This window comes from Heterodontus francisci, unplaced genomic scaffold (assembly GCF_036365525.1).
Source record: "Heterodontus francisci isolate sHetFra1 unplaced genomic scaffold, sHetFra1.hap1 HAP1_SCAFFOLD_2251, whole genome shotgun sequence".
In the NCBI taxonomy this organism is placed as follows: Eukaryota; Metazoa; Chordata; class Chondrichthyes; order Heterodontiformes; family Heterodontidae; genus Heterodontus; species Heterodontus francisci.
Window position 1 is genome coordinate 1,003 of NW_027141125.1, and position 27,083 is coordinate 28,085.

Consider the following 27,083-nt stretch of genomic DNA (forward strand, 5'->3'; position numbering starts at 1 on the left):
AACCTTAAGGCTTTATGCCTTAATGCGCGGAGCATTCGCAATAAACTGGATGAATTAATCGTGCAGATAGATGTAAACAGGTATGATATAGTCGGGATTACGGAGACATGGCTGCAAGGTGACCAGGGATGGGAAATGAACATCCAGGGGTATTCAGTATTTAGGAAGGATAGACAAAAAGCAAAAGGCGGTGGAGTTGCATTGCTGGTTAGAGAGGAAATTAACGCAATAGTGAGGCAAGATATTAGCTCTGACGATGTGGAATCTGTATGTGTAGAGCTGAGAAACACTAAGGGGCAAACAACGTTAGTAGGGGTTGTGTACAGACTCCCAAACTGTAGTGGTAAAGTTGGAAATGGCATTGAACAGGAAATTAGAGACGCATGCGATAAAGGAACATCTGTAATTATGAGTAACTTTAATCTGCATATAGATTGGGCAAAGCAAATTAGTCACAATGCCATCGAGGAGGAATTTTTGGAGTGTGTACGGGATGGTTTTCTGGACCAATATGTTGAGGAACCAACTGGAGAACAGGCCATCCTAGACTGGGGATTGTGTAATGAGAGGACAATCTAGTGGTGCGAGACCCCTTGGGGATGAGCGACCATAATGTGATAGAATTCTTCATCAAGATGGAGAGTGACGTGGTTGATTCCGAGACTAGATTCCTGAATCTTCGTAAAGGAAACTACGAAGGTATGAGGTGCGAGTTGGCTATGACGGATTGGGAAGCATTACTTAAAGGGATGACGGTGGATAGGCAATGGCAAACATTTAAAAAGCGCATGAATGAACTGCAGCAATTGTTTAACCCTGTCTTGCGCAAAAGTAAAATGGGAAAGGGAGCCAAACCATGGCTTACAAGGAAAATTAGAGATGGCATTAGATCAAAGGAAGAGGCATACAAGTTTGCCAGAAAATAAAACACATCTGAGGATTGGGAGCAGTTTAGAATTCAGCAAAGGAGAACCAAGGGATTGATTAAGAAGGGGAAAGTAGAGTACGAGAGCAAGCTTGCGGGGAACATAAAAACTGACCAAAAGTTTCTGTAGGTATGTGAAGAGAAAAAGATTGGTGAAGACAAATGTAGGTCCCTTACAGTCAGAAAAAGGGGCATTTATTATGGGGAACAGAGGAATGGCTGACCAACTAAATGCATACTTTGGTTCTGTCTTCACAAAGGAGGACATACATACCAGAAATGTTGGGGAACACAAGGCTCAGTGAGAGTACTGAAGGAAATCAGTATTAGTAGAGAAATGGTGTTGGGGAAATTGATGGGATTGAAGGCCGATAAATCCCCAGGGCCTGATGGTATGCATCCCAAAGTACTTGAGGAAGTGGCCCTAGAAATGCATTGGTGGTCATCTTCCAAGATTCTATAAACTCTGGAACAGTTCCTACAGATTGGAGGGTCGCTAATGAAACCCCACTATTTAAAAAGGGAGGTAGAGAGAAAGCAAGGAATTATAGACCAGTCAGCCTGACGTCAGTAGTGGGGAAAATTCTAGAGTCCATTATCAAAGATTTTATAGCAGAGCACTTGGAGAACACTGGTAGAATCGGGCAGAGTCAGCATGGATTTATGAAAGGGAAATCATGCTTGACAAATCTACTAGAATTCTTCGATAATGTAACTAGTAGAGTTGATGAGGGGGAGCCAGTGGATGTGGTTTATGCGGACTTTCAGAAGGTTTTCGACAAAGTCCCACATAAGAGATTAGCGTGTAAAATTAAAGCATATGGGATTGGGGGTAGTGTATTGAGATGGATAGAAAATTAGTTGACAGACAGGGGACCCCAGCTATTCACAATATACATTAATGATTTAAATGAGGGAACTAAATGTAATATCTCCAAATTTGCAGATGACACAAAACTGGGTGGGAGGGTGATTTGTGAGGAGGATGCAGAGAGGCTTCAGGGTGATTTGGACAAGTTGAGTGAGTGGGCTAATGTATGGCAGATGCAGTATAATGTGGATAAATGTGAGGTTATCCACTTTGGTAACAAAAACAAGAAGGCAGATTATTATCTGAACAGCTTTAAACTGAGAGAGGGGAATATGCAGTGAGACCTGGGTGTTCTCGTACACCAGACGCCGAAGGTAAGCATGCAGGTGCAACAGGCAGTATAAAAGGCAAATGGTATGTTGGTCTTCATAGCGAGAGGATTCGAGTACAGGAGCAGGGATGTCTTGCAATTATACAGGGCCTTGGTGAGGCCACACCTGGAATATTGTGTGCAGTTTTGGTCTCCTTATCTGAGGAAGGATGTTCTTGCTATAGAGTGAGTGGTGCGAAGGTTTACCAGACTGATTCCTGGGATGGTGGGACTGACGTATGAGGAGAGATTGAGTCGGTGAGGAATATATTCGCTGGAGTTCAGAAGAGTGAGGGGGGAATCTCATAGAAGCCATTAAAATTCAAACAGGACTTGACAGGGTAGATGCAGGAAGGATGTTCCCAATGTTGGGGGAGTCCAGAACCAGGAGTTCATAGTCTCAGGATATGGGGTAAACCTTTCAGGACTGAGATGAGGAGCAATTTCTTCACCCAGAGAGTGGTGAGCCTGTGGAATTCGCTACCACAGAAAGCAGTTGAGGCCAACACATTGTATGTTTTCAAGAAGGAGTTAGATATAGCTCTTGGATCAAAGGGTGTGGGGCGAAAGTAGGAACAGGTTACTGAGTTGGATGATCGGTATTGATCATAATGAATGGCGGAGAGGCTCGAAGGGCTGAATGGCCTACTTGTGCTCCTATTTTTTTTCTATGTGTTTAACCCCATACTGTACCTGTCCTGGGAGTGTTTGATGGGGATAGTGTAGAGGGAGCTTTACTCTGTATCTAACCCCGCTCTTTTTTTTCTTTTGATGGGGACAATGTAGAGGGAGCTTTACTCTGTAGCTAACCCCGTGCTATACCTGTCCTGGGAGTGTTTGATGGGGACAATGTAGAGGGAGCTTTACTCTGTAGCTAACCCCGTGCTATACCTGTCCTGAGAGTGTTTGATGGGGACAGTGTAGAGGGAGCTTTACTCTGTCTCTAACCCCATTTTTTAAATATATACATATTTACATTTTTTAAATAACTTTATTAACACCAGATAAATAATTTAAAAAAACTCAAATTAAAATTGCCATTCTCGGCGTCAATGATGCACTCCAGTCCCTGCGGTGCCCACCGGTCGCGGAAGGCCTCAAGCGTACCGGCGGACACCGCATGCTCCTTCTCCAAGGACACCCGGGCGCAAATGTAACCACGGAAGAGGGGCAGGCAATCGGGGAGGACAGACCCCCTGACGGCCCGCAGCCTGGACCTGTGAATTGCCACCTTGGCCAGGCCCAGGAGCAGACCGACGAGGAGATCCCCCTCCCGGCCCACGCCCCTCCGCACCGGGTGCCCAAAGATCAGGAGCGTGGGACTGAAGTGCAGCCAGAATTTGCCGGCGGAGTGAACTCCGCCCACACCAGGCGGTGGTCCGAGCGTGTCACCAGCCGCATGGAGGCCGCCAAGATGCGGGACACGTACGCCTGCGAAAAGTAGAGGCGGTCGATTCGCGACCCTGCTCCTCCAGACTTCCACGTGAAGGCGTTGGAGTCGGGATGGAGATTCCGCCAGACGTCCACCAAGTTAAGGGAGCAGTTAAAATCCCCCCCGAGGATGATGCACTCGCTGCTATTGATGGAGCTCAAGAGAGTGGACACATCTTCAAAGAAGCGCGCTTGCAACGCGCCGGGCCTGGGTGCGTACACGTTCACAAAGTGGAGCGGCATGCTACCCAGGCAAACGGCGAGGTGGAGCAAGCGGCCTGGCACTAGCTCCTTGACCCTGAAGATCTCTGGCTGAAAAGTCGGGCCCAACAAGATAGCCACCCAACTAGAAATAGGGGTGAGGTGACTCATGTAGACCCCACCCTGCCACTCCAGGAGCGAGGTGACTTCGTCTCCCGGAACAGTGTGAGTTTCCTGCAGAAAGCTCACCGCGTATCTCCCTTCCCTGAGGACTGAGAGATTGTGAAATCTGCGGTGAGACCCCCTGCTGCCGTTGATGTTGAGGCTGGCTATGGTGATCTTCATGTCAAAGGTACTTAAAACCCATCACCAACAGCTCACTGTGAGGAGGGAGTGGAAGTGCACCTGGCCTTCCACTCCCCCAGCAACCCATTGAGGAACACATTAAAACGGCGCCTCTCAACAATTTTCTTGCCCGCGCGCTTGCCCGCTTTCTTCAGGGCGGCACGGACGGACTGTATGATCAGCGCCAGATTCGACCAACGGCCGAGGACCAGCTGAACTTTATCGCGGCAACCCCTGCAAGCCGCGAGGAAATCCCGGAGTTCTGCCGTGGGGATAAGGGGAGATTCAGTGGGAGGCACGAGGGACTCCACCACCTCACTGGCGATGGAATCAAGGTCATCCTCCGTGCCCCACACCGAATCCCCATCCTCCTCCGGGTCGTCACCGCCAGCAGCCGACACATCCACCACACTCTGTGGGGCGGACGTCCCGGCCGCGCCAGCTGGTCCTGCCTTCGTCACGATCCCACCCCCAGGATCAATGGCGGAGGAGTCCTCTCTGGGTTCTACTGTGAAACTGGAGCCTGTGGGCGCCAGCAGTTCAGGACCCCCCCCTCCACCTCCGTCCCCAGGCCAATGAGTGGTCCAGGGGAGACAGAATTTCCTGACTCCGGAAATCCAGCCAGAGCCGAGACCGGAGGCGAAGGGAGGAGGCCATCTCCCGCTCCGCCAGCACCACAGGCGCAGCAGTTGGGGCAGCATTCTCAGTTATAACCGGGTCAGGTGTCTCCTGGTTGGTGGTGGACTCAGGCTGGGTGGGCCGACCCTCTGGGGCCTCGCCCTCCCCTTCACTCAGGGCACCTGACCCAGTGGCAGAATGGGCGGCGTCCCCAGGGTCCCCCACCGCAAGCAGGTCCCCACTTACTCCTTCAGGAGGGGCCTCATGTACCGGGGGCTTCCCCTCCCCTCCATCCTCAGGAATAGGGTGCTCCTGCCCGGACTTTGTAGCCTTGGTGGTGGCGGTAGGGGAAACCTGGGGACCCGAAACAGGAGACAGCTCCCCTCCAACAGATGGACCCTGCGCCTCAGGCCCCTCGTTACCTCTGTGGAGGGGTGCCTTCTCCTCTTTTTCCCACTAGGGCGCAAAGGCTCAGAGACCTCCATGTCATCAGAGGCCTCTGCACCCTCCTCCTTTTTAGTCACCCTGGGCCTGAGCCCAGCCCTGGGACAGGTGGATTCCGTGTGAACGGACTTTGGGCTGAGCTCAGGCTCTGTTTGTTTCAGTGTGTCCAGGGGACGCGCCTCTTGATGTTTCTTTTGCCTCCACGTCTTCGTTCCACTCGGACGGGCACTTCCCTCCCCGCTGGAGGCCGTGAAAACCACAGCCTCCGGAACCGACTGAGCGGTGTCTGTTGGATGTGTGGGGGGAGTGGGAGGACCCTGGGCCGCTGAGGTGGAGCTGGCGGCCGGGAGGTTGGGGCAGTTCTTACGAACATGGCCCATCTGCTTGCAGACATGGCACCGCGCCCCGTCCGAGGTCCAAAAGACGCGGTAGGCCGTCCCCTGGAACTCCACATTAAATTGGCCTTCTGAGTCCTCCTCCCGCGCCAGCTGCATAAATAACTGTTGGAGGCTGTGTTCCCGAAGACCAAGCCAGACTGGGGTGATCCCTGACCTCACCTGCCCCAGATGGTGCAGGTGGGGGAGGAGGAGCTCAGTGGGAATGAAGGGTGGGATGTTGGATAACATTATCCGCTGCGCAGTGGTCCCCAGAGGATCCACTGGCAGGAAGGTCCCCCCCACAGTGAGCCCCTTACTCAGGGCCAGGGATACCGCCCGCTCGGTCTTTAGAAAAAACACTGCCTTCCCATACATCTTTGAGGCCGCAACAATGGCCGAGGGGCCGACAATCTCGGCCATTGCCTTCATGCAGGCCTCAATGGACATGTTGGGGTGGGGATAGCTCTTCACCCCATGGCTGGATATTTTTAATTTAAAGGGTGACGGGGCCATGTGGGCAGCCACAGAGGCTGCAGCTGCGTAGGTTGTAGAGGGCCCCGCCACCTGTGATGAAGGGCTTGCCATGGGTCTAAGAGCTAACCCACCCCAAATTGTAGGCTTGAAAATAATTTTAAGATGCACAAAACAAACAAACAAACAACAGGTTAGGGGTGCAGCTGAGGGACTAGAGGAGAGGGAAAGACAGGCTGCAAGGGATGACTTTCTTTTCCTTTCTGGAGGTGGTGCACACAGCACACTTGAAACAGTCTCTGCCAGCACACTTGGTCTTACGGTCTTCTGGTTGGGGGAGGCGTCTTCACCTGGGTCAGCTGAAGCTGCCCAGGCACTATCTATCCCCTTCTGTATATTAGCCAGGCAACTTCAGCTGACTCAGGCTGGGCAATTGGGGTGGGGAGGGAGCTTCCCTGCAACTTTAGTGCAACTGCACAGCTCCCTGCAGAATTATATAGCTCCCACCCCTTGTTCTTCTGGCCTCTTCCACCTCCCACAACAGTCCAAATGAAATAAGAGTCTGGTGCTCAACACCCACCTCAAAGTACAGGCTTATTCCAAAAGTCTTTCCTCCTCTGCAGCAAATGTTGTTCAAAGTTTTTGCAGTTTCTCCTCAGTTCTCCCTCTCCAGCAACTGACTGCAGCACTGTCAGCTGCACCTCGTTGATGCACTTTGGAGTCCCAATTAGGAAGCAGCCAACCCCTGTACTGTACCTGTCCTGGGAGTGTTTGATGAGACAGTGGAGAGGGAGCTTTACTCTCTATCTAACCCTGTACTGTACCTGTCCTGGGAGTGTTTGATGAGACAGTGGAGAGGGAGCTTTACTCTCAATCTAACCCCGTACTGTACCTGTCCTGGGAGTGTTTGATGAGACAGTGTAGAGGGAGCTTTACTCTCTATCTAACCCCGTACTGTACCTGTCCTGGGAGTGTTTGATGGGGGACAGTGTAGAGGGAGCTTTACTCTGTATCTAACCCCTGTACTGTACCTGTCCTGGGAGCGTTTAATGAGACAGTGCAGAGGGAGCTTTACTCTGTATCTAACCCCGTACTGTACATGTCCTGGGAGTGTTTGATGGGGACAGTGTAGAGGGAGCTTTACTCTGTAACTGACCTCCGTGCTGTACCTGTCCTGGGAGTGTTTGATGAGACAGTGGAGAGGGAGCTTTACTCTCTATCTAACCCTGTACTGTACCTGTCCTGGGAGTGTTTGATGAGACAGTGGAGAGGGAGCTTTACTCTCAATCTAACCCCGTACTGTACCTGTCCTGGGAGTGTTTGATGAGACAGTGTAGAGGGAGCTTTACTCTCTATCTAACCCCGTACTGTACCTGTCCTGGGAGTGTTTGATGGGGGACAGTGTAGAGGGAGCTTTACTCTGTATCTAACCCCTGTACTGTACCTGTCCTGGGAGTGTTTGATGGGGACAGTGTAGAGGGAGCTTTACTCTGTAACTGACCTCCGTGCTGTACCTGTCCTGGGAGTGTTTGATGGGGACAGTGTAGAGGGAGCTTTACTCTGTAACTAACCTCCGTACTGTACCTGTCCTGGGAGTGTTTGATGGGGACAGTGTAGAGGGAGTTTTACTCTTTCTTTAACTTAATCTGTTGTTCTGTCTTGCCCAGGGAAGGTTTGTTCGGCTGAAAACATTGACCATCTGCACACCTCCTGCGATGCCTTGCGTCAGCTGATGGTCTGGTCACATGACCACAGCAGGGACTGTGGCTTCATCCCGAACCTAAAGTCCATCGTGTCTGGGCGTGTTGATGACTCAGTGACTGTGGTGTGGACCTGTGCCGGAGGCCACTCCTACTCCTGGGAGATGCTGGCATCCAGGAAGGGAGCGGAGGAGTGCAGTGGAGAGCCGCGACAGGCCCGGGCTCCTGCTCTCAACACTGGCCGACTCAGGAGGCGGGTCCTCAGCACCCTGCCGGCCAATGGCAAGCGGGTCAGGCTGGGGTCAGAGAAAACGACAAAGGAGGGTTCTCAGGAAGTGTCCAGTGATGAGCAGGTGAAAGAGAAAGACTCCAGCATCACGACAGAGACAGGCGCAGGAGGGGCAAGTTGCCAGTCGAAGGTGGATGGAGAACCTGTGTGCAGCATTAATGCGGTATTACCTGAGGACAAGAGCAAGGGCCGGGAGGAGGCTCCCAGGCCAAAATCCCCGGGGCAGGCCGTCCAGGCTGAGGCAAAGGCAGGCCACAATCCCGGCGTTGAGCAGTGCACCCCTGTCAACGAGGAGGTCCCTCCCCAACAGGCTGTTACGCCGGGCAGACCCCGCAGAAACCGCAGGAAGCCAGGCCGTGCGCCAGCGGAACTGGACAACGCCGACCTTCTCCAGCTGGTGTGCGAGTCAGACAGTGAGGAGCAGCCGAAGAAAACAGCATGGACCAGGGAGGAGAAACAGCAGCAGGAAGGTGAGGTTAGAATCAGTAGGGACTGGCTGTGTCGGGGTGAGTGTGTGTCTGTGTTGCTGGAGGGGGAGGCGGTTGGGGGGTGGGGGAGGGATTTGGTGGGCTGAGGCAGTGTGTGAGGGGAGGGGGCCAGACACAGTGAGTGCTGCGTGTGTTGTGGGTGTGGGGGGCACACGTGTGCGCACCTGGGGTGGGGGGGGGGGGGGGGTTGTGCGGTGGGGGCTTTGTCTGTGGGCACGGGGGAGGGGTGTGGGTGGGTGGGAAGTGGGGTGCTGCGTGTGAGCGGCAAGCAGGAGGGTGTGGGCGGGAGGGGCTGTGTGGGTAGGGGGGGATGTGTTTGACAGCCCGTGTGTGCTGTTGGCCTGTTGCATTCATTTAGGATGATGTGGGGGATGCTCAGTGTCGTATCAGGCACGGGCACTGTTTTGTTTTGGCGATACGGGGCAGTTCTTTGATTGTCTGCAACTGCTGTCTGTCTGTTGCAGTGTCCCAGGAGTCAGAGGTACAAGATGCAGTTTCCCAGGAGTCAGAGGTACAAGATGCAGTGTCCCAGGAGTCAGAGGTACAGGTTGCAGGTTCCCAGGAGTCAGAGGTACAAGATGCAGGCTCCCAGGAGTCAGCGGTGCAATTTGCAGAGACTGAGCTGTTGTTGACTAGGTGAGATCTCGCGATCTTCCCTTGTTACTTCCAGGTGCATTGTTTCTGGGGTAGTGTTCATCTCTATGTGAGGTTAGGTACAGAGCAAATAGCCCTCCCTGCTTCCATGCCGGGCCTGCCCCCTCCTTTATGTGATGTTTTTGTGATCTCGCTCTCTTTGGTCTATCGAGAGAGCTGCCTTCAAAGGTAAAAACCTCACATTAGCCTACTAGGAAATGCACGGCCCACTGCGTTTTGACCGCGCGGTGGCCCCCTCTGCGTTTTGACCGCGCGGTGGCCCCCTCTGCGTTTTGACCGCGCGGTGGCCCCCTCTGCGTTTTGACCGCGCGGTGGCCCCCTCTGCGTTTTGACCGCGCGGTGGCCCCCTCTGCGTTTTGACCGCGCGGTGGCCCCCTCTGCGTTTTGACCGCGCGGTGGCCCCCTCTGCGTTTTGACCGCGCGGTGGCCCCCTCTGCGTTTTGACCGCGCGGTGTCCCCCCCTCTCCGTTTTGACCGCACAGTGGCCCAAGATGTGGCTACTTCATGCCCTTTGTTTCAGAAGTACACTCAATTTTGGAATGTCGCTTGATGTTTTCAGGTTGGATGTAATTGACACCTCCCAGCCTGGAATGTATCCTTTTGTCCTTAACAGGCAGTGAGACAATTTGAATATCAAAGTGTCTCCGGAGAACACAGAGCATGTGCAGAGTGATCGCTGATGTCATCAGTGTGTCTGAACATTTGCCAGCTTGCCAGTATGAATCTGCACATGTGCGTGCCAACATCCCCATGTTGGTTCAGACTGTGGTGTTCCCCAAGGTTCAGTGTGAGGACCACTGCCTTTTTTTTTTGATTCATTGTGATATAGAGTAAAACTTCAAAATTTGGCATTGATACCAAACTTGGAGGTGTGGCAGACAGTGAGGATGATGCCAATCATTTGCAACAGGACATAGATAGGGTTGCATAACCATCAGACAAGTGGCAAATAGAATTTAGTACAGAGAAGTATGAGGTGATGCATTTTGGCAGAACGGATAGGGCGAGGCAATATATACTCAATGGCAATTAAAGGGAGATTTGACAGGTGAACAAGAAAGGCTGTTTGCATTAGCTGATGGTACAAGGACCCGAGGACACAGATTCAAGGTTTTGGGCAAGAGCTGCAGGGGGAATGTTCGGAAGATCGTTTATTACACAGCGAGTGGTAATGACCTGGAAATTGCTGAATACGAGGGTGGTGGAAGCAGAGGTGAAGAATGATTTCAAAAGGAAGTTGGTTAGGCAGTTGGGCGGCACAGTGGTGCAGTGGTTAGCACCACAGCCTCACAGCTCCAGCGATCCAGGTTAAATTCTGGGTATTGCCTCTGTGGAGTTTGCAAGTTTTCCCTGTGTCTGCGTGGGTTTCCTCCGGGTGCTCCGGTTTCCTCCCACATGCCAAAGACTTGCAGGCTGATAGGTAAATTGGCCATTATAAATTGCCCCTAGTATAGGTAGGTGGTAGGGAAATATAGGGACAGGTGGGGATGTGGTAGGAATATGGGATTAGTGTAGGATTAGTATAAATGGGTGGTTGATGGTCGGCACAGACTTGGTGGGCTGAAGGGCCTGTTTCAGTGCTGTATCTGTAAACTAAACTAAACTAAACTTAAGAGAAATAAACTTGCAGGGCTGTGGGGATAGAGCAGGGGAATGCAACTTATTGGATTGCTCGACAGAGAGCTGGCATGGATTCGATGGCACAGTGGCCTCCTCCTGTGCTATTGTGACTCTATGACCATCCAAGACAAAGCAGCCCACTTGGTTGACAGCCCACCCACCACCTTAAGCATTCACTCCCTCCACCACTGGCGCACTGTAGCAGCAGTGTGTACCATCTGCAAGATGCACTGTGGCAACTCGCCACGGCTCCTTGGGCATCTTCCAAGCCCGCGATCGCTACCACCCAGAAGCACGAGGATAGGCGCAAGGGAGCACCACCACCTGCAAGTTTCCCTTCGTCACGCAGCAGTTTGCCATTCCCTCACTGTGGTCGGGTCAAATCCTGGAACTCCCTCCCTAACAGCACCGTGGGTGTGTTTAGACCAGCAGTTCTAGAAGGCCATTCATCACCCCCTTCTCGAGCACAATTAGGCATGGGCAACAAATGCTGGCCTTGCCAGTGACATGCATGTCCTGTGAATGAATTGGGGGAAAAAAGTAAGAGGCAGCGTGTATTGGCAAAGGGTAAATCATGTCCAAGCAACATGGTTGAATTTTTCGAGGAGATAATCATAGATAAAGTGGTACTTATGGATATTATTTATAAGGACTTCCAGAAGGCATTTGACTGTTCCAGATTTTTTTTTAAATTCATAGGATGCGAGTTTCTCTGGCTAGGCCAACATTTATTGACCATTCCTAATTGCCCTTGAGAACATTTAAATAGGAAGTAGGCCATTCAACTAGATCAGGGCTGATCTTCTACCTGAACACCATTTTTCTGCAATATCCCCATAGGTGAGCCACCTTCTTGACAACTGAGTAGCTAGCTGGACTATTTCAGAGAGCAGTGAAGAGTCAACCACATTAGTGTGGAGTCGCCTATCGGGTAAGGAAATCACATTTCCTTCCCTCAAAGACATAAGTGGAGCAGATGGGGTTTTTCTGGTGATCTGGTAATTGCACAGTCACCCTGACTGGGACTAGCTTTTTTTAATTCCGTATTTATTTAGTTATTTGAATTTAGTTCTCCCAGCTGTGAGGTGGTTTTTGAACTCGTGTCTCTGCATCATTAGTCCAAGCTTACTAGTTTTGCAACATAACTATTAAAAACCCGAAACGCTGGAAATACTTAGCAGGTCTGGCAGCATCTGTCGAGAGAAACAGAGTTAACGTTTCTGCTCTGTGACCTTTCAATGTGAACTCTGTTTTGTCTCCACAGATGCTGCCAGACCCGCTATTTCCAGCATTTTCTGTTTTTAATTCAGATTTCCAGCAACCGCAGTATTTTCCTCTTGTATTAGAACGTAACCACTTATGCTACTGTTCCCGGTAAGAGATTGTTCACACAAATGAGAGTTCGTGGAATCCGATTGGATAGGGAATTATTTCACAAGTAGGAGACAAAGAAGGGATAATGGATAGGTACTCAAATTAGCAGGATGTGGTGCATGGTGCCCTTCTCCCCCACGCCAAGGGATGTGTACAGGGTCTGAACTTGTCACTGTGACAAATGACGTGGATGAAGGAATAGTGAGCCATAGAACTAAGTTCTCCAACAACATCAAGTTGGGTGGCACAGAAAACTGTAAATGGGAGAAGAAAGTTGCAAAGGGACAGTGATGGATTAATGTTCACCTCCATCCCCTGCCTCTGCTCATCTGTTGCTGAAAACCTCATCCGTGCCTTTGTTACCTCTAGACTCGGATATTCCACTGCTCTCCTCGCCGGACTGTCAGCTTCCACCCTACGCAAACTTAAACTGATCCAAAATTCTGCTCTCTGTACCCTCACTGCACCAAGTCGCTTTCACCCATCACCCCATGCTCACTGATGTTCATTGACTCTCATTCTTGTTTTCAAACCCCTCCATGGTCTCGCACCTCCTCCTCTCTGCAGCCTCCTCCTCCTCTCTGCAGCCTCCTCCTCCTCTCTGTCAGCCTCCTCCTCCTCTCTGTCAGCCTCCTCCTCTCTGTCAGCATCCTCCTCCTCTCTGTCAGCATCCTCCTCCTCTCTGTCAGCCTCCTCCTCCTCTCTGCAGACTCCTCCTCCTCTCTGCAGACTCCTCCTCCTCTCTGCAGACTCCTCCTCCTCTCTGCAGACTCCTCCTCCTCTCTGCCAGCCTCCTCCTCCTCTCTGTCAGCCTCCTCCTCCTCTCTGTCAGCCTCCTCCTCCTCTCTGTCAGCCTCCTCCTCCTCTCTGTCAGCCTCCTCCTCCTCTCTGTCAGCCTCCTCCTCCTCTCTGCAGACTCCTCCTCCTCTCTGCAGCCTCCTCCTCCTCTCTGTCAGCCTCCTCCTCCTCTCTGCAGACTCCTCCTCCTCTCTGCAGACTCCTCCTCCTCTCTGCAGACTCCTCCTCCTCTCTGCAGACTCCTCCTCCTCTCTGTCAGCCTCCTCCTCCTCTCTGTCAGCCTCCTCCTCCTCTCTGTCAGCCTCCTCCTCCTCTCTGTCAGCCTCCTCCTCCTCTCTGCAGACTCCTCCTCCTCTCTGCAGACTCCTCCTCCTCTCTGCAGACTCCTCCTCCTCTCTGCAGACTCCTCCTCCTCTCTGCAGACTCCTCCTCCTCTCTGCAGCCTCCTCCTCCTCTCTGCAGCCTCCTCCTCCTCTCTGTCAGCCTCCTCCTCCTCTCTGTCAGCCTCCTCCTCCTCTCTGTCAGCCTCCTCCTCCTCTCTGCAGACTCCTCCTCCTCTCTGCAGACTCCTCCTCCTCCTCTCTGTCAGCCTCCTCCTCCTCCTCTCTGTCAGCCTCCTCCTCCTCTCTGTCGGCCTCCTCCTCCTCTCTGTGGGCCTCCTCCTCCTCTCTGTGGGCCTCCTCGTCTCCTTATGTGGCTCAGTGTCAAATTTTATTTGATAATTGCTCCTGTTTATCCTTGGGGTAAAGCGCCTAAAGAAAGGCAGTTTATTTTGTTGTAAGTGAATGGAAAAACTGGGGAAATGTGACGTGACCCACTTTGGACCTAGGGAAGGTGGGTCAGGGTATTTTCTAGTGAGGGAACGGGAATGAGCAGTGACGCTGATCGAATCTCTAACACGCTCACGATCATTGAATCGCACGATCAGTGACTCACTCACTTCCTCTTCCTCTCAGTGATGACGAATATGAGGAGGATGAGGAGCAGTTAACTGAAGTGGACTCTGATGATGAGTATCAATTCTTCGATGATCCCAAGGACGAAAACTACATCCCCTCATCGGAAAGGTAGGTACCAGAACGCTGCCCATGAATATGGATTGGACATTGCAGAATGTTCTATGTCCATCTGGACTGCGCATTCCAGAACATTCCCCGTCTATCAGAGCTGTTTGTTCCTGAACCTCCCCATCTATCAGAACTGTTTGTTCCTGAACCTCCCTGTCTATCAGAACTGTTTGTCCCTGAAACTCCCCATCTATCAGAACTGTTTGTTCCTGAACCTCCCCGTCTATCAGAACTGTTTGTCCCTGAACCTCCCCGTCTATCAGAACTGTTTGTCCCTGCACCCAACGTCTATCAGAACTGTTTGTCCCTGAACCTCCCCGTCTATCAGAACTGTTTGTCCCTGCACCCAACGTCTATCAGAACTGTTTGTCCCTGAAACTCCCTGTCTATCTGAACTGTTTGTTCCTGAACCTCCCCGTCTATCAGAACTGTTTGTTCCTGAACCTCCCCGTCTATCAGAACTGTTTGTCCCTGAAACTCCCTGTCTATCTGAACTGTTTGTTCCTGAACCTCCCCGTCTATCAGAACTGTTTGTTCCTGAACCTCCCCGTCTATCAGAACTGTTTGTTCCTGAACCTCCCCGTCTATCAGAACTGTTTGTTCCTGATCCTCCCCGTCTATCAGAACTGTTTGTTCCTGAACCTCCCCGTCTATCAGAACTGTTTGTTCCTGAACCTCCCCGTCTATCAGAACTGTTTGTTCCTGAACCTCCCCGTCTATCAGAACTGTTTGTTCCTGAACCTCCCCGTCTATCAGAACTGTTTGTCCCTGAACCTCCCCGTCTATCTGAACTGTTTGTTCCTGAACCTCCCCGTCTATCTGAACTGTTTGTTCCTGAACCTCCCCGTCTATCAGAACTGTTTGTCCCTGAAACTCCCCGTCTATCAGAACTGTTTGTTCCTGAACCTCCCCGTCTATCAGAACTGTTTGTCCCTGAAACTCCCTGTCTATCTGAACTGTTTGTTCCTGAACCTCCCCGTCTATCAGAACTGTTTGTCCCTGAAACTCCCAGTCTATCTGAACTGTTTGTTCCTGAACCTCCCTGTCTATCAGAACTGTTTGTTCCTGAACCTCCCCGTCTATCTGAACTGTTTGTTCCTGAACCTCCCCGTCTATCAGAACTGTTTGTTCCTGAACCTCCCCGTCTATCAGAACTGTTTGTCCCTGAAACTCCCCGTCTATCAGAACTGTTTGTTCCTGAACCTCCCCGTCTATCTGAACTGTTTGTTCCTGAACATCCCCGTCTATCAGAACTGTTTGTTCCTGAACCTCCCCGTCTATCAGAACTGTTTGTCCCTGCACCCCCCGTCTATCAGAACTGTTTGTCCCTGAACCTCCCCGTCTATCAGAACTGTTTGTTCCTGAACCTCCCCGTCTATCTGAACTGTTTGTTCCTGAAACTCCCCGTCTATCAGAACTGTTTGTCCCTGAAACTCCCCGTCTATCAGAACTGTTTGTCCCTGCACCCCCTGTCTATCAGAACTGTTTGTCCCTGAACCTCCCCGTCTATCAGAACTGTTTGTTCCTGAACCTCCCCGTCTATCAGAACTGTTTGTTCCTGAACCTCCCCGTCTATCAGAACTTTTTGTTCCTGAACCTCCCCGTCTATCAGAACTGTTTGTTCCTGAACCTCCCCGTCTATCTGAACTGTTTGTTCCTGAACCTCCCCGTCTATCAGAACTGTTTGTTCCTGAACCTCCCCGTCTATCAGAACTGTTTGTTCCTGATCCTCCCCGTCTATCAGAACTGTTTGTTCCTGAACCTCCCCGTCTATCAGAACTGTTTGTTCCTGAACCTCCCCGTCTATCAGAACTTTTTGTTCCTGAACCTCCCCGTCTATCAGAACTGTTTGTTCCTGAACCTCCCCGTCTATCAGAACTGTTTGTCCCTGAACCTCCCCGTCTATCTGAACTGTTTGTCCCTGAACCTCCCCGTCTATCAGAACTGTTTGTTCCTGAACCTCCCCGTCTATCAGAACTGTTTGTTCCTGAACCTCCCCGTCTATCAGAACTGTTTGTCCCTGAACCTCCCCGTCTATCAGAACTTTTTGTTCCTGAACCTCCCCGTCTATCAGAACTGTTTGTCCCTGAACCTCCCCGTCTATCTGAACTGTTTGTTCCTGAACCTCCCCGTCTATCAGAACTGTTTGTTCCTGAACCTCCCCGTCTATCAGAACTTTTTGTTCCTGAACCTCCCCGTCTATCTGAACTGTTTGTTCCTGAACCTCCCCGTCTATCAGAACTGTTTGTTCCTGAACCTCCCCGTCTATCAGAACTGTTTGTTCCTGAACCTCCCCGTCTATCAGAACTGTTTGTTCCTGAACCTCCCCGTCTATCAGAACTTTTTGTTCCTGAACCTCCCCGTCTATCAGAACTGTTTGTTCCTGAACCTCCCCGTCTATCTGAACTGTTTGTTCCTGAACCTCCCCGTCTATCAGAACTGTTTGTTCCTGAACCTCCCCGTCTATCAGAACTGTTTGTTCCTGAACCTCCCCGTCTATCAGAACTGTTTGTCCCTGAACCTCCCCGTCTATCAGAACTGTTTGTCCCTGAACCTCCCCGTCTATCAGAACTGTTTGTCCCTGATCCTCCCCGTCTATCAGAACTGTTTGTTCCTGATCCTCCCCGTCTATCAGAACTGTTTGTCCCTGAACCTCCCCGTCTATCAGAACTGTTTGTTCCTGAACCTCCCCGTCTATCAGAACTGTTTGTCCCTGATCCTCCCCGTCTATCAGAACTGTTTGTTCCTGATCCTCCCCGTCTATCAGAACTGTTTGTTCCTGAACCTCCCCGTCTATCAGAACTGTTTGTTCCTGAACCTCCCTGTCTATCAGAACTGTTTGTTCCTGAACCTCCCCGTCTATCAGAACTGTTTGTCCCTGATCCTCCCCGTCTATCAGAACTGTTTGTTCCTGAACCTCCCCGTCTATCAGAACTGTTTGTTCCTGAACCTCCCCGTCTATCAGAACTGTTTGTCCCTGAACCTCCCCGTCTATCAGAACTGTTTGTTCCTGATCCTCCCCGTCTATCAGAACTGTTTGTTCCTGATCCTCCCCGTCTATCAGAACTGTTTGTTCCTGATCCTCCCCGTCTATCAGAACTGTTTGTCCCTGAACCTCCCCGTCTATCAGAACTGTTTGTCCCTGAACCTCCCCGTCTATCAGAACTGTTTGTTCCTGATCCTCCCCGTCTATCAGAACTGTTTGTTCCTGATCCTCCCCGTCTATCAGAACTGTTTGTTCCTGAACCTCCCCGTCTATCAGAACTGTTTGTTCCTGATCCTCCCCGTCTATCAGAACTGTTTGTCCCTGAACCTCCCCGTCTATCAGAACTGTTTGTTCCTGATCCTCCCCGTCTATCAGAACTGTTTGTCCCTGAACCTCCCCGTCTATCAGAACTGTTTGTTCCTGAACCTCCCCGTCTATCAGAACTGTTTGTTCCTGAACCTCCCCGTCTATCAGAACTGTTTGTTCCTGAACCTCCCCGTCTATCAGAACTGTTTGTTCCTGAACCTCCCCGTCTATCAGAACTGTTTGTTCCTGAACCTCCCCGTCTATCAGAACTGTTTGTCCCTGAACCTCCCCGTCTATCAGAACTGTTTGTCCCTGAACCTCCCCGTCTATCAGAACTGTTTGTTCCTGAACCTCCCTGTCTATCAGAACTATTTGTTCCTGAACCTCCCCGTCTATCAGAACTGTTTGTTCCTGAACCTCCCCGTCTATCAGAACTGTTTGTTCCTGAACCTCCCCGTCTATCAGAACTGTTTGTTCCTGATCCTCCCCGTCTATCAGAACTGTTTGTCCCTGAACCTCCCCGTCTATCTGAACTGTTTGTTCCTGAACCTCCCCGTCTATCTGAACTGTTTGTCCCTGAACCTCCCCGTCTATCAGAACTGTTTGTCCCTGAACCTCCCCGTCTATCAGAACTGTTTGTTCCTGAACCTCCCCGTCTATCAGAACTGTTTGTTCCTGAACCTCCCCGTCTATCAGAACTGTTTGTTCCTGAACCTCCCCGTCTATCAGAACTGTTTGTTCCTGAACCTCCCCGTCTATCAGAACTGTTTGTTCCTGAACCTCCCCGTCTATCAGAACTGTTTGTTCCTGAACCTCCCCGTCTATCTGAACTGTTTGTTCCTGAACCTCCCCGTCTATCAGAACTGTTTGTTCCTGAACCTCCCCGTCTATCAGAACTGTTTGTTCCTGAACCTCCCCGTCTATCAGAACTGTTTGTTCCTGATCCTCCCCGTCTATCAGAACTGTTTGTTCCTGAACCTCCCCGTCTATCTGAACTGTTTGTTCCAGAATGCTCTCCCTATTTCCGGACCGTTTGTTCCAGAATGCTGTACCTGTATCCGGACCGTGTGTCCCTGGACGCTGCGTGTGGATCCAGACTGCATGGATCCGCACCGCGCGTCCTACATGCACCCCATTTGCTGAGATTTTTGGTGATTCAGTCTCTGCATGGTTTTGGATTTCTATATATTGATTGTATTTTCTAGTGGTTCTGACCGAGAGAAGAGGAGGGGAAGACCTCGCAGGAATAGCACGAAGAAATCCCCTGAGGAAACAATAATCAGGTAGAGATAAAAGCAAAATACTGTGGATGCTGGAAATCTGAAGTAAAAACAAGAAATGCTGGAAATACTCAGCAGGTCTGGCAGCATCTGTGGAAAGATAAGCAGAGTTAACGTTTCGAGTCAGTGACCCTTCTACCCGATTTCCCCATTCAGCTGTTGTAGTTCATCATTGGAATCAGCCAGATTAGCACAGGGAATATTGTTCTAATAGTCCCCGTACTGGGAGCCTTTGGCATCGGGTTGAATGTTCTGGGCCAGCCTTCGTGCAGTGATCACAGAGCTATATATTCAATCGTCAGTAATGCACCAACCTTCCACCCTCCCCATGTCCAGTTTCCTTTCTGCCCCCTGCACACTCCGCCAGTAAGTTGCTGTTCACTAATCCGATGTTTGTTGACTTTATTACAAATGGTTTCTCATTGTTCCTCTTGCTAACCTGCAGCAAAACTCAGAAACGTCGAGGGAAACGAGATCCAAGCGAGCAGCCAAAAAAGATCCGGTGAGTCTGACTGGGTGGAGGGAGGAGGGCACAGATCAAGTGACTACACTGGGGCGGGGCATAAAGCCACGATGTGTACACTGGGGGGAGGGGCAGGGAGCTACTGTGTGTACACTGGGGGGAGGGGCACGGAGCTACAGTGTGTACACTGGGGGGAGGGGCAGGGAGCTACTGTGTGTACACTGGGGGGAGGGGCAGGGAGCTACTGTGTGTACACTGGGGGGAGGGGCACGGAGCTACTGTGTGTACACTGGGGGGAGGGGCACGTAGCCACAGTGTGTACACTGGGGGGAGGGGAATGGAGCTACTGTGTGTACACTGGAGGGAGGGGAACGGAGCTACTGTGTGTACACTGGGGGGAGGGGAACGGAGCTACTGTGTGCATCGGGGGAGGGGAACGGAGCCACTGTGTGTACACTGGGGGGAGGGGAACGAAGCCACTGTGTGTGCGCTGGGGGAGGGGAACGGAGCCATTTTGTATACACCGGGGGGAGATGGGGTTGGGGAGGAGGAGGTTCTCAGAGACATAGTGTGTAATTGGGGAGGGGCCACCATGTACCCTGGAGGTAGGGGAACACGGAGTCAGTGTGTACACTAGTGGGAAAGGGAAGGCTCAGTGCCAGAGTGCGGAGATGGAGGGCTCACAGTGGGTCTGCAGTGGGGACAGGATCTGTAGAGACTTGCAGGGCGGTCCCTTATCCTAGTGAACATGACCGACCTCCTTCACTGTGCAAGAACTCCCTGAAACTGTGTGACCCGAAGGAGCACATTCGACTCTTGTGTCGAGATATCCAGTGAGTTTCTGTGCCCTGTCCTTGCCAGCACAGAATTGGCTTGTACTTCAGTTTGTGTCACCGTATCTTCAGCCAGTGTTCTCTCTCTCTGTCTCACACTCCCCACCCCTCCTCTTCTCTCTCTCGCTCTGTGTCCCTTTCGCTCTGTCTTAACCAGGAAGAAATACAGAAACAGTACGTTCGCTGTGAATTTGAGGGATGTGGGAAAATAGTCTCGAATCCTCAGTATTTGAAGGTAGGAAAAGTGCTGGCCTGTCTCCTCCCCAAACCACGACTCTCCTGTACTCTCCCTCCCCGCTCCTCTACTCTCCCTCCCCGCTCCTCTACTCTCCCTCCCCCGCTCCTCTACTCTCACCTCCCCGCTCCTCTACTCTCCTCCCCGCTCCCCCTCTCTCCCTCCCCCCGCTCCCCCTCTCTCCCTCCCCGCTCCCCCTCTCTCCTCCCCGCTCCCCTCTCTCCTCCCCGCTCCCACTCTCTCCCTCCCCGCTCCCCCTCTCTCCCTCCCCGCTCCCCTCTCTCCCTCCCCGCTCCCCCTCTCTCCCTCCCCGCTCCCCTCTCTCCCTCCCCGCTCCCCCTCTCTCCCTCCCCGCTCCCCCTCTCTCCCTCCCCGCTCCCCCTCTCTCCCTCCCCGCTCCCCCTCTCTCCCTCCCCGCTCCCCCTCTCTCCCTCCCGCTCCCCCTCTCTCCCTCCCCGCTCCCCCTCTCTCCCTCCCCGCTCCCCCTCTCTCCTCCCGCTCCCCTCCCGCTCCCCCCTCCCCTCTCCCCTCTCTCCCTCCCCGCTCCCCTCTCCCCCACTCTTCCATCCCGCTCCCCTCTCTCCTTCCCGCTCCCCCTCTCCCCTCTCTCCCTCCCCGCTCCCCCTCTCCCTCTCCGCTCCCCCTCTCTCCCCCTCTCTCCCTCACCGCTCCCCTCTCTCCTCCCCGCTCCCCTCTCTCCTCCCAGCTCCCCTCTCCCCCTTCCCGCACCTCTTCTCTCCCTCATCGCTCCCCCTCTCTCTCTCTCCCGCTCCCCCGTCTCTCTCCCCGCTACCCGTCTCTTTCTCTCTCTCCCCGCTACCCCGTCTCTTTCTCTCTCTCCCGCTCCCGTCTCTCTCCCGCTCCCCCGTCTCTCTCCCCGCTCCCCGTCTCTCTCCCGCTCCCCCGTCTCTCTCCCCGCTCCCCCGTCTCTCTCCCGCTCCCCGTCTCTCTCCCGCTCCCCGTCTCTCTCCCCGCTCCCCCGTCTCTCTCCCGCCACCCCGTCTCTCTCCCGCTCCCCCGTCTCTCTCCCGCTCCCCGTCTCTCTCCCCGCTCCCCCGTCTCTCTCCCCGCTCCCCCGTCTCTCTCCCCGCTCCCCCGTCTCTCTCCCCGCTCCCCGTCTCTCTCCCGCTCCCCCGTCTCTCTCCCCGCTCCCCCGTCTCTCTCCCCGCTCCCCCGTCTCTCTCCCGCTCCCGTCCCTACCCCCGTCTCTCTCCCCGCTCCCCCGTCTCTCTCCCCGCTCCCCCGTCTCTCTCCCGCTCCCCGTCTCTCTCCCCGCTCCCCCGTCTCTCTCCCCGCTCCCCGTCTCTCATGTCTCTCCATCTCCTTGCCCCTCCCCCATGTCTCTCCATCTCCCTTGCCCCTCACCCTATCTCTCCATCTCCCTTGCCACTCCCCCATGTCTCTCATCTCCTTGCCACTCCCCATGTCTCTCCATCTCCCTTGCAACTCCCCATGTCTCTCCATCTCCCTTGCCCCTCACCCTATCTCTCCATCTCCCTTGCCACTCCCCATGTCTCTCCATCTCCTTGCCACTCCCCCATGTCTCTCCATCTCCCTTCCCACTCCCCCATGTCTCTCCATCTCCCTTCCCCCTCCCCGATCTCTCTCGTTCCCTTTCCGCTCCCCCTCTCTCTTCATCGCCTTCCCTCCCCCCATCTCTCTCGTTCCCTTCCCGCTCCCCTCTCTCTCCATCTCCCTTCCCCCTCCCCCATCTCTCTCTACGTTCCCTTCTGCTCCCCTCTCTCTCCATCTCCCTTCCCGCTCCCCCATCTCTCTCTACGTTCCCGCTCCCTCCCTCACTCCATTCCAGATTCCCCCATCCCTTCCCACTCTCCCTCTCCCTCCCTTCCCGCTACCCCATCTCTCTCTACGTTCCCGCTCCCTCCCTCCCTCCATTCCAGATTCCCCCATCCCTTCCCACTTCCCTCTCCCTCTCTTCCCGCTCACCTGTCTCTCTCTGCCCATCTGTATCTCTCCCCCTCCCATCTCCCTCTTTGTTCCCACCTCTTTTCTCTCTTTCTCTGTCTCTGTCTATCCGTCTCTCGCCATCCCCTCCTTCCTCCCTCACCTTGCCCTTTTCTCTTGATTCAGCGCCACATGAAGTACCAGCACATGCTGCACCGGACCTTCGCTTGCTCTTACCCCAGCTGTGGACGCATCTTTCGCTTCAAGACACAGATGGAGGAGCACGAGAAATTGCACAGTGGTGAGTGTGGCTTTGATTCATCTGACCATCGGTGTTCACATCCCTGTGCCTCCCACCTTCATTCAAAATCACTTGCTGCTGTGTCACTCGATCGCTTTTTAGCCCTAGCATATAGTCCCTCCAAGATTGCATTACTGCCTCACGACTGCTCCCTCAGTACCGACCCTCCGACAGTGCGGCGCTCCCTCAGTACCGACCCTCCGACAGGCGGCACTCCCTCAGTACCGACCCTCCGACAGTGCGCCGCTCCACAGTACCGACCCTCCGACAGTGCGGCACTCCCTCAGTACCGACCCTCCGACAGTGCGGCGCTCCTCAGTACCCCTCCGACAGTGCGGCACTCCTCAGTACCGACCCTCCGACAGTGCGCGCTCCCACAGTACCGACCCTCCGACAGTGCGGCACTCCCTCAGTACCGACCTCCGACAGTGCGCAGCTCCCTCAGTACCGACCCTCCGACAGTGCGGCGCTCCCTCAGTACCGACCCTCCGACAGTGCGGCACTCCCTCAGTACCGACCCTCGACAGTGCGCCTCTCCACAGTACCGACCCTCCGACAGTGCGGCACTCCCTCAGTACCGACTCTCCGACAGTGCGCAGCTCCCTCATTACCGACCCTCCGACAGTGCGGCGCTCCCTCAGTACCGACCCTCCGACAGTGCGGCTCTCCCTCAGTACCGACCCTCCGACAGTGCGCGCTCCCTCAGTACCGACCCTCCGACAGTGCGGCGCTCCCTCAGTACCGACCCTCCGACATCGCGGCGCTCCCTCAGTACCGACCCTCCGACAGCTGCGGCGCTCCCTCAGTACCGACCCTCCGACAGCGCGGCGCTCCCTCAGTACCGACCCTCCGACAGCGCGGCGCTCCCTCAGTACCGACCCTCCGACAGCGCGGCGCTCCTCAGTACCGACCCTCCGACAGCGCGGCGCTCCCTCAGTACGACCTCCGACAGTGCGGCGCCTCCCCTCAGTACCGACCCTCCGACAGCGCGCGCTCCCTCAGTACCGACCCTCCGACAGTGCGGCGCTCCCTCAGTACCGACCCTCCGACAGCTGCGGCGCTCCTCAGTACCGACCCTCCGACAGGCGGCCTCAGTACCGACCCTCCGACAGCGCGGCGCTCCCTCAGTACCGACCCTCCGACAGCGCGGCGCTCCCTCAGTACCGACCTCCGACAGCGCGGCGCTCCTCAGTACCGACCCTCCGACAGTGCAGCGCTCCCTCAGTATTGTGCTCAGAACTCTGTAACAGGACGGGAGTCCATCACCTGTATAACAGGACGGGAGTCCATCACCTGTTGACCTAAAGACAAGAGTGATGCCAAAGGCAGCAAGCTGAATCTTTGCCCTCGCACTAGTTCTTGGTGTCCTGCGACAGTTTCCTGCCCTGGATTCCACCCCCGGCCTGCCCCTCCAACCCAGGTTTTTTGATGATGAATCTCCTTGAGGGATGATCTGTGACCTGCTTTCTGCACTGGACTGGAGTCACTTCTTGAATTGGCCTGACGCTGTGTGTATCTTCAGGACCCGTGCAGGACAGATGGAGCTGCCTTCTGCAGGCCACGGCATTAGTTATTGCTTCACTCTTAAGTGTGCCGCTCATGTCCCCTCCTTCCCCCCCCTAACATTCCCCTCCCCTGCTTCCACCCTGCTGTCAGCTACAGGCACAGCTGAGTGCTTGGCCTAATGCCGACTCCCTTAGTTGAATATTCACGCTTGGCTTTGTTTTACAAGATGAGCGGAATTACATTTGTGAGTTCTGTGGCCGAGCTTTCAAGACTGACAAGAACCTGGTGGTTCACAGACGGATTCATACTGAGAGAGAACCACTGCAGTAAGTCTGGGGTGTGACAGCAGAATCGGGGCAGTGCATCCGGGCTCGGTGGGGGGTGGTCGAGGGGGGTGGTGTTGAATCGGGGTTGCAGAATAAGTGCGGAGCGTCGGGGGTCGGGAATCTCTGTCGCCACCCCCCCCCCCCTCTCACCGCCCCCCCTTCCCCCCCCCCCCCGCTCCGGCCCCCGGGGCAGGCACTTGTCTTTCTGTCTTCCACACATCTTTTCTCTCTCTCTCTCTCTGTCCAGGTGTGAGATCTGTGGATTTACCTGCAGACAGAAGGCCTCGTTGAACTGGCACATGAAGAAACACGATGCCGAGTCCGGCTACCAGTTCTCCTGTGACATTTGCGGCAAGAAGTTGAGAAGAAGGACAATGTATCTGCCCACAAGAGCAAGAGTCACCCCGAGGTGCTGCTGGCCTCTGTGACCAGCCTGGCAGCTCTGGAGGAGAGTGGAGCTTTTGGGGAAGGGCCCAGTTTCATTGAGGGTGCAGCCTTTGTGGAAGAGCAGCCGCTCACAGGAGATGGCAGTTTGGAGGAGGAGACCCGTCTGGAGGGGTGGACTCGCCTGGAGGAGGGCAGCTGTCTGGAGGGGGGCATCCGTCTGGAGGTGTGGACCCGTCTGGAAGAGGGCAACCATCTGGAGGAAGGGAGCCGTCTGGAGGAAGGGAGCCGTCTGGAGGAAGGGAGCCACATGGCATCCGAGGAGCCTTAATGTTGCTTCAGAAATGATCCCATGGCAGACATTTAGCTGTGGTCATTGGACTTAATCCTGAGAGGCAGAGGAAGGCCAAGTCTCCCCTCGGAGGGGCCGGAGTGAGGGGCTGGAGCCAGAGTCGCACTCTGCTGCAGGGCCTGTGGCTCAACTGCAGGGAAGCCTCACGCGGGTGGGGAGTGGAGCCAGCTCGCTGCTTGTTGCCCTCCCCACAATCTGAGTCCAGATCTTTGCTGTGTTCTGGAACTCCTCCTGCCCAGACAACATGCTTCTGTACCCGAGCTTCCCCATCAGGAAAAGCTAAGGATCCTTCTCTGGTGCTGGTGATCGTGGTCTACAGACAGGACTGGGGTGGGGGGAGTTGATGCTGTCGCCACAGAGGAACCCCAAGGAACAGGGCATAAACAGAATGACCAACAAGATCTCCGAGACTCCTTCCTCCCTCCCCAACCCTCCTCCTCCTTTCTCCCTCACCTCTGCTGCCCACCTCTCGGGGCTCCTCTGGCCCCTACTGCCCACCAATCGGGGCCCCGCCCCCCCCCAGTCGCTCTCCACTCGGGGCCCTGCCCCCCCCCCCAGTCGCCCTCCACTCGGGGGCGATGCCCCTCCAGTCGCCCTCCACTCGGGGCGATGCCCCCCCCAGTCGCCCTCCACTCGGGGCGCTGCCCCCCCCAGTCGCCCTCCACTCGGGACGCTGCCCCCCCCAGTCGCCCTCCACTCGGGACGCTGCCCCCCCCAGTCGCCCTCCACTCGGGCGCTGCCCCCCCCAGTCGCCCTCCACTCGGGGCGCTGCCCCCCCCCAGTCGCCCTCCACTCGGGGCGCTGCCCCCCCCAGTCGCCCTCCACTCGGGGCGCTGCCCCCCCCAGTCGCCCTCCACTCGGGGCGCTGCCCCCCCCCAGTCGCCCTCCACTCGGGGCGCTGCCACCCCCCCAGTCGCCCTCCACTCGGGGCGCTGCCCCCCCCAGTCGCCCTCCACTCGGGGCGCTGCCCCCCCCAGTCGCCCTCCACTCGGGGCGCTGCCCCCCCCAGTCGCCCTCCACTCGGGGCGCTGCCCCCCCCAGTCGCCCTCCACTCGGGGCGCTGCCCCCCCCAGTCGCCCTCCACTCGGGGCGCTGCCCCCCCCCAGTCGCCCTCCACTCGGGCGCTGCCCCCCCCAGTCGCCCTCCACTCGGGGGCGCTGCCCCCCCCAGTCGCCCTCCACTCGGGGCGCTGCCCCCCCCAGTCGCCCTCCACTCGGGGCGCTGCCCCCCCCAGTCGCCCTCCACTCGGGGCGCTGCCCCCCCCAGTCGCCCTCCACTCGGGGCGCTGCCCCCCCCAGTCGCCCTCCACTCGGGGCGCTGCCCCCCCCAGTCGCCCTCCACTCGGGGCGCTGCCCCCCCCCAGTCGCCCTCCACTCGGGGCGCTGCCCCCCCCAGTCGCCCTCCACTCGGGGCGCTGCCCCCCCAGTCGCCCTCCACTCGGGGCGCTGCCCCCCCCAGTCGCCCTCCACTCGGGGCGCTGCCCCCCCCAGTCGCCCTCCACTCGGGGCGCTGCCCCCCCCAGTCGTCCTCCACTCGGGGCGCTGCCCCCCCCAGTCGCCTCCACTCGGGGCGCTGCCCCCCCAGTCGCCCTCCACTCGGGGCGCTGCCCCCCCCCCCCAGTCGCCCTGCACTCAGGGCCCTGCCCACCACAGTCGCCCTCCACTCGGGACCCCCCCCCCCCCCCCCCACAGTCATCCTCCACTCGGGGCCCCGCCCCCCCCCCCCCCCCCCAGTCGCCCTCCACTCGGGGCCCCGCCCCCCCGCCCCCCAGTCGCCCTCCACTCGGGGCCCCGCCCCCCCCCCCAGTCGCCCTCCACTCGGGGCCCCGCCCCCCCCCCAGTCGCCCTCCACTCGGGGCCCCGCCCCCCCCCCCAGTCGCCCTCCACTCGGGGCGATGCCCCCCCCAGTCGGCCTCCACTCGGGGCCCGCCCCCCCCCCCCCCTCCACCGGCCCAGTCGCCCTCCACTCGGGGCCCGCCCCCCCCCCCAGTCGCCCTCCACTCGGGGCCCTGCCCCCCCCCCCCCCCCCCCAGTCGCCCTCCCACTCGGGCGCGATGCCCCCCCCCCAGTCGCCCTCCACTCGGGGCGATGCCCCCCCAGTCGCCCTCCACTCGGGGCGATGCCCCCCCCAGTCGCCCTCCACTCGGGGCGATGCCCCCCCCAGTCGCCCTCCACTCGGGGCGATGCCCCCCCCCAGTCGCCCTCCACTCGGGGCCCTCCCCCA

At 55.6% G+C, this 27,083-nt stretch overlaps 1 pseudogene; it reads left to right on the plus strand.

Annotated features, from left to right (window-relative positions):
* Positions 1-406: 406 nt before the first annotated feature.
* On the plus strand, positions 407-25,429 carry LOC137362201 (E3 ubiquitin-protein ligase ZFP91-like; annotated as a pseudogene).
* Positions 25,430-27,083: the final 1,654 nt, after the last annotated feature.